We start from the raw sequence: 14,411 nt of genomic DNA, 5'->3' as shown, positions 1-14,411 counted from the left end.
CTTAAACAAGACATGCAGAAAACAAATGTATGATTTTTTTTTGTTTGATGAATGGATCTTGGTTTAAGCCACGTTTCTATTAGCCAAAAGGGTCCCTAAAGAGAGGAATAAGATTCCTTGCTTCTCCCTTCTTCTCCTGAAACTTGCCAGGGAATAATAAACAGAATGAGAAATTGAAACAAAGAGTCCATGTTCTATGAACCTTGGGGACATCTGTAACCCCGATTCACAGTATGTGAGGAGACAGAACTGATGACGAAGAGAGAGGAAATGCCTGAGGGAGATGGAGAATGGCCAACCCTAAGTGTCTGCAGAGGGAGACACTGATGGGCCACAGGTCGATTTCCCCTACAGAATGCTGAAAGGCCTCTGGAATCAGAGGTGCCAGATCAGAGCATGTAGGGGAAGGGGGGACTGCAAACAAGGGGCTTGTTGCAAGGTCGGTCTAAGGAACTTTCTGTTCCCTGGAAGCCCACTCCCACTGAATGGTTGGCCCCCTCCTCTGGACGCCTCATAAATGTTCTTTTTGATTATAGGAGTCTCAGAGGGACAGCAGAGAAAACAGGAAATGAAAACTTTAAACATGTCATGCAAGCAAATTTCTTGAAACTGATGGATGTTCATTTTCTGATAGAGAGGCCTCTCTAGATGCCAGTAAAATAAATGAAAATAGAAACACATTAATATTCCTCATGAAATTTAAGAATGTGTGGAGAGAAACAGTGATCCTCAAAAAACAAAACAAAACAACAACAACAACAAAGCCAAACCAACAGTAACAGTAAAAGCAAACACACAAAGAAGCAAACAAAAACTTTGCAACTTTATATTACAAAAACACTGTAAGCCCAGTCTAAAGATAATGGACAAACCTGTAAGAAGTATTTGCAGTTCATACCACAAAGAATTAATATTCTTAATATGTGAAGAACTCTTAGAAGTCAAAAAGAAAAAGCCCAACTATACAATACAAAAATGATCCGCATCTAAACAGATAGATAACAGAAAGAGAAATGCAAATAGTACTTAAAAGATGAAAAAAAGGTTCAACCTCACTCATAATGAGAGAGGCAAATTAAAATTAAAATGAGATAATTTTTTTTAATCTAGCAGGTTAGCAAACAGAAAAACTTGACAACTCAACTTGGAAAAGCTGTGGGGGGAAAAGGCCTCTCACATAACTTTGATTGATGTATAATTGGTACAACATTTATAAAGGGACAATCATATCAAAATTATATGTGAATATACACGGTGGTCCAGTACTCATTGGTTCAATGGCAATTTATCCTATAGATATGCTTGCATAGTGGTTCAAGGTTTGGAGCCATGAAAGATGACCAAAAAATTAAAACATAAGGTATGAGTAAATAAATAGATTATTGCCATTAAGTGGAATACTATACAGCCCTAATTTTTATTATGGTATAAGATAGTGTTTGAGTTTCATTTATTTACATGTGGCTGTCCAGTTTTTCCAATAGTATTTATTGAAGATACTGTCCTTTCCCCCATTGTACCTACTTGGCTCCTCGGTCATAAATTAATTGACCATATATGTGTGGGCTGTCTATTCTTTTTATTTCTGGGCTCTCTATTCTGATCTATTGATCTGTATGTCTATTTTTATGCCAGTATCACACTGTTTTAACTTCGATAGCTTTGTAATATAGTTTGACTAAGGGAGAGTGATACCTCTAGCTTTTTTTTTCTTTTTCAAGATTGCTTTGGCTATTCAGGTTCTATACAAATTTTAGTATTATTTATTCTATTTCTTTAAAAAATACCATTAGAGTTTTGATAGGAATTGCATTGAATCTATAAATTCCCTTGGATATTTTATTTTTTTAATTTTTTTTAAAGATTTTATTTATTTGAGAAAGAGAGAATGAGAGACAGAGAGCATGAGAGGGAGGATGGTCAGAGGGAGAAGGAGACTCCCTGCTGAGCAGGGAGCCCGATGTGGGACTCGATCCCAGGACTCCAGGATCATGACCTGAGCCGAAGGCAGTCACTTAACCAACTGAGCCACCCAGGCGCCCCTCCGTTGGATATTTTAAATTGACATTTGTTAAAATGTTAAAATGACATTTGTTAACAACAGTGATTCTTTCAAGTCACAAGCATGGAATTTATTTGTATCTTCTCCAGTTTCTTTCATTAATGTCAAAAGTTTGTGTTCTTTTATTCTCAAAGTTTAGTTATTTGGACCTGATCTGCTTTTGGTATCTATTCAAATGTATTGATACATATATGGACCTTTTACTTTGAGGAAGAAGTAGGAATTGGATTGGGGGAATGGTATGGCATCTATTGGCAGTCACTTCCCATGGCTGGGGTTAAGTTTGATGGAGATAGGGTTGGAGAAACATAGCACTTTTAATAAACCAAACAGCTCATGGTCCAACTGGAGATTCCAATTAGCTTGTCCTATTAAAATGATGTCTCCAGCTGAGAATCACTATATTTTCTTTGTACTAATAATTTTTTTCCAGCTTTATTCTCCATGGCACATTTTAAGAAAATAATAGGTTAATGCGTTAATTCCCAAATATAAAATTGTAATGTAATATTGAATATGCTTTTCAAAGTGCACACACGTCTCCTCCCAACCACCCCAATTCTGAAATGACCTGTCTTCCGTGTATGTATAGTCCACCCTCCCTTTTTACCCCTACCCTAGCTTGAGAATAACTGAATCATAGGCAAAAACGAAAAGAATCCTGTCCATAGTCAACTTTGGGAAACTCTGGGCCCATGCATTACAAGTAGGGCATCTTCATTTCAAGAGTTGTGTAGTGTCTTTACTCTAGAAATGGCACCAGGATCACTCTGGCAACTTGCAATGCACAAGGGTGTTCTGAACATGGCCACCACCTGCAGTGCGGATGGTGGGTTACCTCACTGGGGAGGATCACTCCTGAGGGGAGATCCTTCACAAGGCAGAGCTAGAGCACCAAGGGGATGCTGAAAACACTCTGTGTCACGAGAGGGACTAACTGCTGAGAAAGCACACGAGACAACACTTGCATTCGCATAGAATGAGGAGGGAGGTTGATTTCAGTGAGCAGGTGGCTCTGACTCTGCATAAATAGATAAGGGCAAGAAAAATGTAAATTAATGTAAACCTCCCCATTCTTCCTTTGTGTGCTTAGAATTGGCGATATCTGGGGAGACGTACGTGTGTACAAGAATGGAAAAAGGAGAGACAACATGATTGACCCATGCTAGAGAACTGGTGAAATGCATTATATATCCATGATATAATTTATGTAGCCTCAAGTGTGTTCTGTTGGGATTCTTTTATTATGTAGAATATTCTTAACATATTTCTCTGTCATTTATGACTCTCTGGTTACAGCAACACCAGTAACAATGACAAAAAAATAGAATAAAGATTCTGAGAAAACTTAAGTAAAAAAGGAAATTCATTGGTGAAGTATGGGAAAGCCTACGTAATTCAAGGAAAACTTTAGGGAGAGCAAAAAGCGGGGTTGCTGAGGGGATCTCATGAGGAGAAACCAGTGAACTTCTTTTCAGTCTGTTACTATCAAAAGAAATCACTTTTAACCCCTTTACATCCTCATGTGTTCCAAGAAGAAGTCTTTCTTTCCTTAATTGGTATCCAGGCAAATTTTTAGCTAGAGGAAGGCAGGATCTTCTAAAGCTGTATACAAGAGGAAAGGTAGAAGGGTAGATTCTCAAAAGCAAGTTGGGGTATTGATCATAGAAGGAAGTGTGTTCATGTGTGTTATCAGTTTTCCTGGTTAAAGTCCCATTTCTACTGTGGCCTAGCTATGTGAGCTTGGCAATGTGTTAGGGTTCTCCAGAGAAATAATATATGTATATATAGATCAGCTCAAGCAATTATGGGGGCTGGCAAGTCTAAAATCTGCAGTGGGCCAACAGATTGAAGACCCAGGAAGGAGCCCATGTTGCAGGTCAAGTCCCAAGGCCATTCGCTGGCAGAATTTCTCCTTGCTCAGGAGAGGTCAGTCTTTTGTTCTATTCAGGCCTTCAACCAATTGGATGATGAGCCCCACCCATACACATTATTCAGGGCAATCTGCTTTATTCAAAGTTCACCAATTTAAATGTTAATCACATCCCAAAACCCTCTCACAGAAACAGAGGGGATAACCACAGATCTGCGCACCGTGACTCAGCCCGGTTAACACAGAAAATTAACAATCACAGGTAAATTACTTAAACCCTCTGTTTCTTTCTTCTCTCACCTGTAAAATTGTGATCATAACAGCACTAATCTCTCAAGGCTGTTCACATTATTAAATGAAATATTAAATATAGAGCACTTAGAATAAGGACTCAATAGCTTAATAAATATTTGGAGTTTTGAGTAGCTATTGTTATTCTGTAGTGAAGAATACCTTTTGCAATCAGAAAATAAGTGCTTCTGGTGGCGATGTTGGGCTTTTCTTCAACGTTCATTGCTCCGGAAGTTTGGGTGGACAATTTAACTTGTAACGATTTGGACCTAAGAGAAACTTGGGAACAAGCGATACACTATCACAAATATGCACATTTAACCGAAGCTTACAGGAGTCCTGAAAATCGTCTCTCTCACTTCCATATTTCACGATCCTCCCCCGGCATAAGCTCCAAGCAGTCCAAGAGCCAACCGTAGTCCTGACAACAGGAGGACTTGGGGGAGGTGTCAAGAGCACCACTGCTTGTGAATTGTCCCTAATTCAAATACTTGTGTATTCATGAGAATCTTCATCTTCTTTATGAACTGTTGGCATTTTTGAAGGATGGCATTTGCCTAAGGTCACTGATCTGGATACTTACTGCATAAAGGAATTTGTCCTCCTAACCATTATGAACAGAACAAACAAAGGCCACAGTTACATAGATCCTACAATCAAATAGGGTAAAATAAAGGTAAAGCATTCTAAAATGTTAGGCTATTCCTGAGTGGTTTGGCTTAATCAGCAGGGCCAGCAGGCTGGGAGATGTCTGTAGCTTCGTTTCTACTTAGAGATTCAAGGTGGGGAAAGAGTCAACGGGGCCGTTTCTGTGTCAGATTCTATCTGTGAAATCACTGACTCCAGAGTAGATTTCTCAGTTGTGACTGATTATTACCCTCTCTAAAGCTTTCCCCAAATTTATTTTTATTTTCATTTTATGTTTTTAAAAATTTATTTATTTATTGTAGGGAGGGAGGGGCAGAGGGCAAGGGCGAGAATCCCAAGCAGACTCTGCTGAGCTTGGAGGCCAACATGGGGCTCGATCTCCACCCCACCCCACCCCACCCGACCACAAGATCATGATCCCAGCCCAAACCAAGAGTCAGATGTTCAACTGATTGAGCCACCCAGGTGCCCCTCCCCAAATTTATTTTTAAAATGAAGCCTCTGGGTTCAGGCTTTTCTATTTTTTCTTCTGTGGAAGGAATAATAGACTCTACTTGCCTTTCTCCCCTTCCTCACCCCCCTTTCTCTGCTGCAAGCCCTCCAGTCAGGTGTTCAGAACCCTGCGCCATTGAAACCACTCTTTTCAAGGTCAGAAATCTTACTCAGCTTTTGAGCAGCATTTTCTTTACCACCATCTCCTATTCGAAATATTCGCCCCCCATACTGTGATACTGCATTCTCCTTGTGTGCCCTTTATCTCCCTGGACACTCTTTCTCCATTATTTTTTTGGCCTCTACTTGATCCACCAGGCCATGATGGGGAACCCTGGACTCAGCCTCTGCCCTTCTTCTGCCCTGCTGCATGCTGTCTTTTCAATCTCATCTAGTCTCCTGTCTTTTGGATTCAAACTCCACACTGCTGAGTCTCAAATTTTCTCCCTATCCCCTCCTTTTCCCTCAAGCTTGAACCATATGGCTAAGCACCCATGGGCTTCTCCACTGGATGTCCTAAGAAGCTTGGCAGCTGAGCTGGCATGAGGCCAAGCACCAGTACAATGTCTCTTTGTCCCTCTAAATCCATTTCCACACTATAGCCACATCACCTTCTCGTGCATTAATCTCCTCTTCTTAAACATTTCTGTGCTGCCCCATTGCAATCAATACAGATTCCAAACTCTTTCCCGTGGTATCAGTGGCCTGGCCCCAAAGTCCTCACTGATACACCTCCATCCATATCCCTTTGCCACACTCCAGCCCACTGACGTTCCTTCTGATTCCCAAAGGCACTAAGCTCCTTAAAAACACAGCTCTATTGCCAAGATGCCCATCAACAGATGAATGGATAAAGAAGATGTGGTGTATATATACAATGGAATATTATGCAGCCATCAAAAAAAGAAATCTTGCCATTTGCAATAATGTGGATGGAATTAGAGGGTATTATGCTAAGCGAAATAAGTCAATCAGAGAAAGACATGTATCATATGACCTCACTGATATGAGGAATTCTTAATCTTAGAAAACAAACTGAGGGTTGCTGGAGTGGTGGGGGGTGGGAGGGATGGGGCGGCTGGGTGATGGACATTAGGGAGGGTATGTGCTATGGTGAGAGCTGTGAATCGTGTAAGACTGTTGAATCACAGACCTGTACCTCTGAAGCAAATAATACATTATATGTTTAAAAAAAGAAGAAGAAGAAGATAGTAGGAAGGGAAAAATGAAGGGGGGGAAATCGGAGGGGGAGAGGAACCATGAGAGACTATGGACTCTGAGAAACAAACTGAGGGTTCTAGAGGGGAGGGGGGTGGGGGGATGGGTTAGCCTGGTGATGGGTATTAAAGAGGGCACGTATTGAATGGAGCACTGGCTGTTATACGCAAACACTACATCAAAAACTAATGATGTAATGTATGGTGATTAACATAACATAATAAAAAAATTTTTAAAAAAGAGAGGCAGAAAGTAAAACGAAACAAAACAATAAAAACCACAGCTCTATTTTCTCTACTAACAACACTTCTGACACCAAATGTGTGGGTTTTCTGCACCAAGCAATCTGACACAAACTACCTGGGGTGTGTGCAGACCTCACATTTTAAGGCTCAGGACCATAAGCTGTCCACAGGTCAGACATCAGCCGCAAGTCCAGGTCTCCCGGACTTCTGATTGATGGGCTCTTAATCAGGGATTCCCACCATGCCCTCCTTCAGTTGGATAATTTGCTAAAATGACCCAATGAACTCAGGAAAAGCACTTTAGTATTACTGGTTTATTATAGAGGATACAACTCAGGAACAGCCAAATGGAAAAGATGTATAGGGCATGTGGGAAGAGGCACAGAGCTTCCATAGCCTCTCTGGGTACAACACCCTCGCAGCACCGTGACGGGTCCATCAACCTGAAAGCTCTCTGAACTACTTTGCTTTGGGTTTTTATGACGGTTATGTGATATAAGCATAATTGGTTAGTTCATTGGCCACTGGTGATTGAACTCAACCTCCAGCCCCTCTCTCCTCCTTGGGGCTCAGGGCTGAAAGTAGCAACCCTCTCATCACAGGACTGGTTCTTCTGGCGACCAGCCTCATCCTCAAAGAGTCATGTCTTTAACATAAACATGGGTATCAAAGCAGTCCAAGTACCCTCTGTGATACCGCTCTTCTTTATTTATTCAAAACATTCATCGACACCAGAAATAAGTTATGCAGAGTATTTATTGTTCATATAATCTCTTATTAATTATATTAATTATTTATATTATATCAATTATATTAATTCTAGATTACTCTTATCTGCCACTTCCCCAACGGAAAAAAATACAAGCTCTACCAGAGCACAGACTGTGTTAGTTTTCTAGGCTGCAGTAACAAAGCATCACAAGAGTGGCTTAAAACAACAGAAATCCATTCTTTCATAGTTCTGGGGATTAGAAGTCTGAAATCAAGGTGTCAACAAGGCCACGTTCCCTCTGAAGGCTCCAGGGAAGAATCGTTCCTTGCCCCTTCCGCTTCTGCTGGTGGCTGGCCATCCCTGACTATGGCTTCCACACTCCTGTTTCTGCCTGTCTTCCCACGGCCATCTTCTTCTGTGTCTGTTGGTCTCCAAATCTCTCTCTCTCTTTATAAGCACACCAGTCCCTGGATTTAGGATCCATCCCAATCCAGTATGACCTCATCTCAACTTGATTCCAGCTACAAGGACTCTATTTCCTTTTTTAAAAAAATTTATTTGTTTATTTGACAGACAGAGAGACACAGCGAGAGAGGGAACACAAGCAGGGGGAGTGGGAGAGGGAGAAGCAGGCTTCCTGCGGAGCAGGCAGCCCAACGCGGGGCTCGATCCCAGTACCATGGGATCATGACCTGAGCCGAAGGTAGACGCTTAACGATTGAGCCACCCAGGTGCCCCAAGGACTCTATTTCCAAACAAGGTCCCATTCACAGGTTCCAAGGGTTAGGACGTAAACATACGTTTTGGGGGGGACGTAATTCAACCCATGCACTCCTGTGTGTTAAGCACTATGTCAGGTGCCTAAACCATAGTAATTGCTCAATAAATACTGCTGACCGACAGATTGATGGACTACCTGGAACACTGACTCCAGATCTGTCAGTGCTTGTGTGTAAGAAGTACAGAGTGAGGAAATTCAGGGATTTTTCACTCTGTAGATTTGAGATGTTCTGAATGCCTTAATCTACATCATGCAATGTGGCTTAAAACACTACATATGGTTTCCAGTTGCTGTTACTCTTTTTTTTTTTTTTTTTAAGATTTTTGTTTATTTATTTCAGAGAGAGAGAGAGCACGCAAGCTGGGAAGAGGGGCAGAGGGAGAAGGAGAAGCAGGCTCCCCACTGAGAAGGGAACCCAATGCAGGGCTCGATCCCAAGACCCTGAGATCACGACCCGAGCCGAAGGCAGACGCTTAACCTACTGAGCCACCCAGGTGACTCCCGGTTACTGTTACTCTTATTTTTGGTCATAGATCCTTCTCTGTGGGTTATTTGCCCTGCTACTCCACATTTTTGCTACTCTTCAGGCCCCCAGATCAGACTCTGCCTGGGTCTCAATGACACACAGCTAGGTTTCTGATGAAAACAAACATCAAACTAAAGTACTGTTAATGTAGTCATTTCCTTTATCACCCCGGTTGTTGCTTGTTTTCCTCATTTCTGCACCAAGAGGCTCTTTTCCTCCACTATTTTACACAGGTGTCATTTCAAATTGTGAACTCTGCTTTATTTGTTTTCTCCTTGTTCCCCGCCCACCGCCCGCCAGCCTTCTCAGCATTACCTAGGCTCTAAGTGCAGCTTATTTTGCTGACTCAGACACACAAATCCCCTACTACCTTACACCCTCTTTTGATTCTTTGCACATGCATGGATGCTAAATCAACCCATCAACTTGCATTGCAGCATTTAAAAAGTGTCTTATTAGATATTTGAAAAAAATCTAGACAAAGCAACATTACAGTGTTGACTGTACTTATATTCTAAAGGTGAGATTGTGGTTGATTTCAACTCTTTCTTTCACAAATCTTTTAAAAACTTCTGAGGAAGTTCTTATAGAAATCATGGTTTCTACCATCTGGTTGCAGCGGCATAACGTCCCGTCTCTGAGCAGCACGTTAACGTGCCTGCTTTGACCACATCACATAAATGAAAATAACTTACAGAGACCTAACTCTGTCCCATCCAATTGGTTAGGTGACCTGATGGTGTTTGATTTAGTATGTCAACAACTCTGTTGTTGCACTATTATCCCCATTTGATAGAATATGAAAGGCAGTTTTGAAAGATTATGTAATTTTAACAAATATCACACAGCTAGGAAGTGGTGGAGCCAGGATTTGGACCGAGCTCTGTCAGTCCCCAAAGTCCATTTATTTCCACTTGCCATGCCCTCTTTGCTCAGAAGTAAGTTTTAAGGAAGCACAGTATTTACAGTGACTCTAAATAATGTGTATATAATGTGTCCAGTGAATATTTTATAGATGGGTGTAATTGTATTCACTCTGATATAAAGAGATGATAAAAATTCTGAAATCACCAGATCACCTTTTCATTCCTCTGTTCAATAGTTCATCAGTGTTTTCTGTCACAAGGGGTTCAAACCCATCATTTTGCCCATCTTGTCTTCTGTATGTGAACTTACAGGCTGAGCCAAATTGCAATCTCCACTTCTCCCAAGGTCACCTCACACACTGCTCCCAAGGTCACTTCACACACTGCTCCCAAGGTCACCTCTGCTACCCCACTGCCCTTTACTAAATCCTTCTGACCCAAGACTTACCAAATTCCTAATTCGAACTTCAAAGCTCTGCTTTTTAAATTGCCTGAGCCTCCAAGGATACCTCCTCTGAAGTCTCCAAAAGCCCGCCATATTCTCCATGTGATCTGCCTATCTGGGACTTGAAAAGTGGTTTTTCATTTTATTATTCATTTTTTAAAAATATAGGTGACTCTTAATCACCATGGGAGTATCATTAATTTGTTGGTATCTCAGGGGCCTAACCCTTAAAGGATGCTAAATAAGAATTTAGGACCTTGGACAGTGGCGAGCCCATGGCAGCAGAAGGCCAGCTACTATTATTTCTTATTTCTTTTTTTTCCCCCTCAGCCTGGACAGACTATGACGTCTTTGTGTCTTCAGTGTCCCAGCATGCTGCCTAGAAAATAGCAAGTGGTCAATAATATTCATTGAATTTAACTCAATTAAGGACACTTTTGTAGAAAAGGTGAATTTCCAGAGCTGTTTGAATAATACAAAAGATTTGATAGGCTTTTAGAAAAAGAATGACATTCTGAGCACATGCCTCCTTTCTAGTGTGTTTTAGAAAGGAATAAAAAAGGCGGGTGGGGGCGGGGGAGCAAGGTAGAAGCAAGTGCCTGGATGCAAAAACCAAATAACATAAATTTTAAATTGCCATTTGGAGAATTATAGGAACTCCTCTTTTCTACAATAATTCAGTCACATCATTTCAATTTTGCCTTTGGAACAATCTTGCTGGATGCCTAAATTTATGTCATCTTAAGGAATTTCAAATGGAAATATTGTATCCAATGAGCTAAGAGATAAAATTCAAGAATACATCTCTAAGAGAATGCATTATTTTATTCACATAAGTAGAAATCAGAGTTCTTTAGATAGCATCTATTCTATAAGAATACAGAAAAGATCAAACTTGAGGTTTCTGATTTTATACTTACTTTTTTTTAAACCAAAACCAGACTTATAATTGCTCTTCTAGAGAAAAGCGATTATTTTCAAACAGTATTTGTTTTTCATGAAGGCCACCAGGAAACAAACACCAGCACAGGCATAATTTTATTGGGATTGAAAATAGAATATAGCTGCTCAAATGCAGTTTAAGGAAGTTTGAATAGGAATAGCAACCAAAATAGGATCAGGCAAAAACATTAAACATGACTTGGAAAGTTTAGAAATATGTACATGCACACTGTAAGTTATACCAGAATCATAGGTTGTCAGAATTGAAAAGGACCCCAGAGATAAGGACCCAGACCCATTTGTGGAAAGAATTTGCCAGAGTCAGAATCAGCCCCAGCTCTGCCAACAAGAACCAAAAGGAAAGGAGCTCAGAATACTTGTACTTGGAGTTCGAAACCACACCTCTAAGTTTTTGTAATGCTTGATAATGAATGCAGAGAGATAATAATTTACTTGTTTTATGGTTTTCTCCCCTCTCCTTTGCAAAATAAGCAGATTAAGCCAAACTATATGTACGACAGTGTGAACTTCTTGAGGTGAGAGCCTGCAAATTATCTCTTTCTACATCTTTACTCCCTGACATAAGGTTCAAGGCATATCAAGATAGTTGGATCTAGTAAGCACTGACTGCTTACCATGTTAATCACCTTAATGACCTGGTACATATATTAGCAAACTATTACCATTATGGGTTGGATCGGGTCCCCCAAAAAGATTTGTATAAGTTCTAACCCCCCAGTACCTCAAAAAGTGAGCTCATTTGAAAATAGAGCTGGTGAAACAAAAAACAAAAGCAAACAAAACAGAACGAAAAAAACCAAAAAAAAAAAAAAGAGAGAGAGAAAGAAAGAAAGAAAGAAAGAAAGAAAGAAAAAAAGACAATAGAGCTGGTGCAGCTATAATTAGTTCAGATGAAGTCCCACTGGAGTGAAGTAGGCCCTTAATTCTATTTGACTAGTGTCCTTGTAAGAAGACAGCCATGGAAGGAAGATGGCCATGTGAAGACACAGACGCACGGGGAGAATGCCATGTGAAAATCAGACAAAGACTGGAGGTGATCTGTCTACAAGCCAAGGAACGTCTTGGGCCACTGGAGCTGGAAGAGGCAAGGAAGGATCTTTTTCCTCAGTCTTCAGAGAAGCATAGCCCTACCGACTCCTTGATTTTGGATTTCTAGCCTCCAGAACTATGAGGGCACAAATCTCTGTTGTTTTAAGCCACCTAGTTCCTGGTACTTCATTACAGGCAGGCCTAGGAAACTATACAAACTTAATCCTCACTACGGCCTACGTGGTTTAGGGGGCTCTCATTTGATCATCTGACTGATAAGAAAACTGAGTCCCATGCTCTGGGTCATACTGGCAGAGACACATTGGCAGGTCACAGGCAATCTGGTCCCAGAACCCGTGAGTGTTACAAATGTTTGCTGGTTAAGTGGAGTAATGTCTGGATGTGTAGTATCGCTCTAGAGTGCATGGACACAGGCAAAGTCATTTCTTCTCAGTATCTCGTGCTGCATCATATGTTAGTATTGTGTTGCTGAAGTGAGCACATGCTAAATCGTATTTTAAATAAAACAACAAAACCTCTTGCAGTGGGTTTTATGACCACTGTGCCCTGCCCCCCACTTCCTACCAATTAATTGCTAATCAGGTGATTAGCTCTCATTCAATTCTATTAGGATGTCTTGTATCTAATTATTTTTTTCAAACATTTATGTGTAGAAACCCAGAAAACGGTCATCTCAGAGCTTTGAGAATCTGTGTAACTCTAAAAAAGTCTATTTCTTTTTTTCTTAAAAAAACAACTTGTTGCGATCAAGTGAAAATATATATTGAAAATAATAAATATGTCAGGGAGCATTAGCAGACCTCTCTATCTTTGGTCAAAGTGCGTTCATGAGCATCCCGGTTTGGGAAACTGTGGCCGCCCCTTTGCAGGGAATTCTTACCTCCTGCCCCACATTCTAAATAAGAAATTTGCCAGTATTTTTGAAATTATAGGGCCCTTTCTGTCTAAGGACTCCCTCCAGGCCCAGAGAAATGGTCTGCATTGCAGGAGAACCAGTTTCTGAGTGGTGATCCTCAGGTTAGGGCAGGAGGGAAGAAAGCAGCAATGAAATGACTCCTACTGGTAAAGTGGCTCGCTGTCATTACCCAGTTAAGTGGAGAGGTGTTCTGATGAGCTGGCCTAGTGTTTCACGAGCAGCTGGGAGCATGACCAGAACAACTTCTGGTGTCCTTTTAAAACATCAAATGACAAGCGATTGCAGTAGCACTTCGTCCCTATCGTTCATATTTAAACATTTTAAAACCTAACTCCCGTTGAGGCCGTAGGAGTCTTAAGCCTTCAAATGAATAATTTTTCCCAGTGCAGAGGAAAGGCCTCTTAGAGAAAGGTTGAAAGAGAAAGTTAAGCTCCATTTTACAAAGGTCAAGCTACTTAAAGCTTTGTCAGGTGCAGATGGGTCCTGGACTCCACTTTTTAGGGGACCTCACAGGTAGGATGTCTTTGGGGCAGAGTGACATCCACGGGCTCCAGAGTTTTATGCAATGGGCTTCCATTGGCTTCTTCCTGGGGGCGTGAGGATGGCTGACAATAGCTTCTGTGTAAATACAGACAGTGAGGTCAGCTGATGGGGTTTGGTAGGGAACATAGAAGCTGAAGCAGAGATCAACACCATTCTGCAGATATTACATGGCGCTGCTATTATTCCATACGGTGTGGCAACATCAATTTAAAATTCTGCTGGCCAGCTGGGGACCTTTGGCAACTCTACTGACTCCACCGGGGCTTCTTTTTCTCATCGTATAAAATGAGGAAGTGGTACTTTTGGATCCTCCACCTCTTTGATGCCGTGGAACTGTCACGAAATTGAATGCCACGCAGGGAGAGGAAGAAGCCAGTCATTGGAGCCAACAGACCTGTCATCAGATTTCAATTTGGTGGTTAACTCAGTGACATTGGACAAGTTACTGAAACTGTGATCTCTAGTGTCCTCATTTGTTTTTTAATTAATTAATTTATTTATTTGTCAGATAGAAAGAGAGAGAGAGAGCACAAGCAGGGGGAGTGGCTGGCAGATGGAGATGCAGACTCCCTGCTGAGCAAGGAGCCCGACACAGGAATCGATTCCAGGACTCTGGGATCATGACCTGAGCCCAAGGCAGATGCTTAACGGACTGAGCCACCCAGGCTTCCCTCTAGTGTCCTCATTTGTAAAATAAAGATATTTTTATTGACCTGCGGATCTATCATGAAAGTTAACAGAAATAATGAACATGAAGCCATCAACTACCTGTTGATAATA

This window comes from Phoca vitulina, unplaced genomic scaffold, assembly GCF_004348235.1.
Source record: "Phoca vitulina isolate PV1807 unplaced genomic scaffold, GSC_HSeal_1.0 scaffold27, whole genome shotgun sequence".
In the NCBI taxonomy this organism is placed as follows: domain Eukaryota; kingdom Metazoa; phylum Chordata; class Mammalia; order Carnivora; family Phocidae; genus Phoca; species Phoca vitulina.
This window is presented reverse-complemented; position numbering follows the sequence as displayed.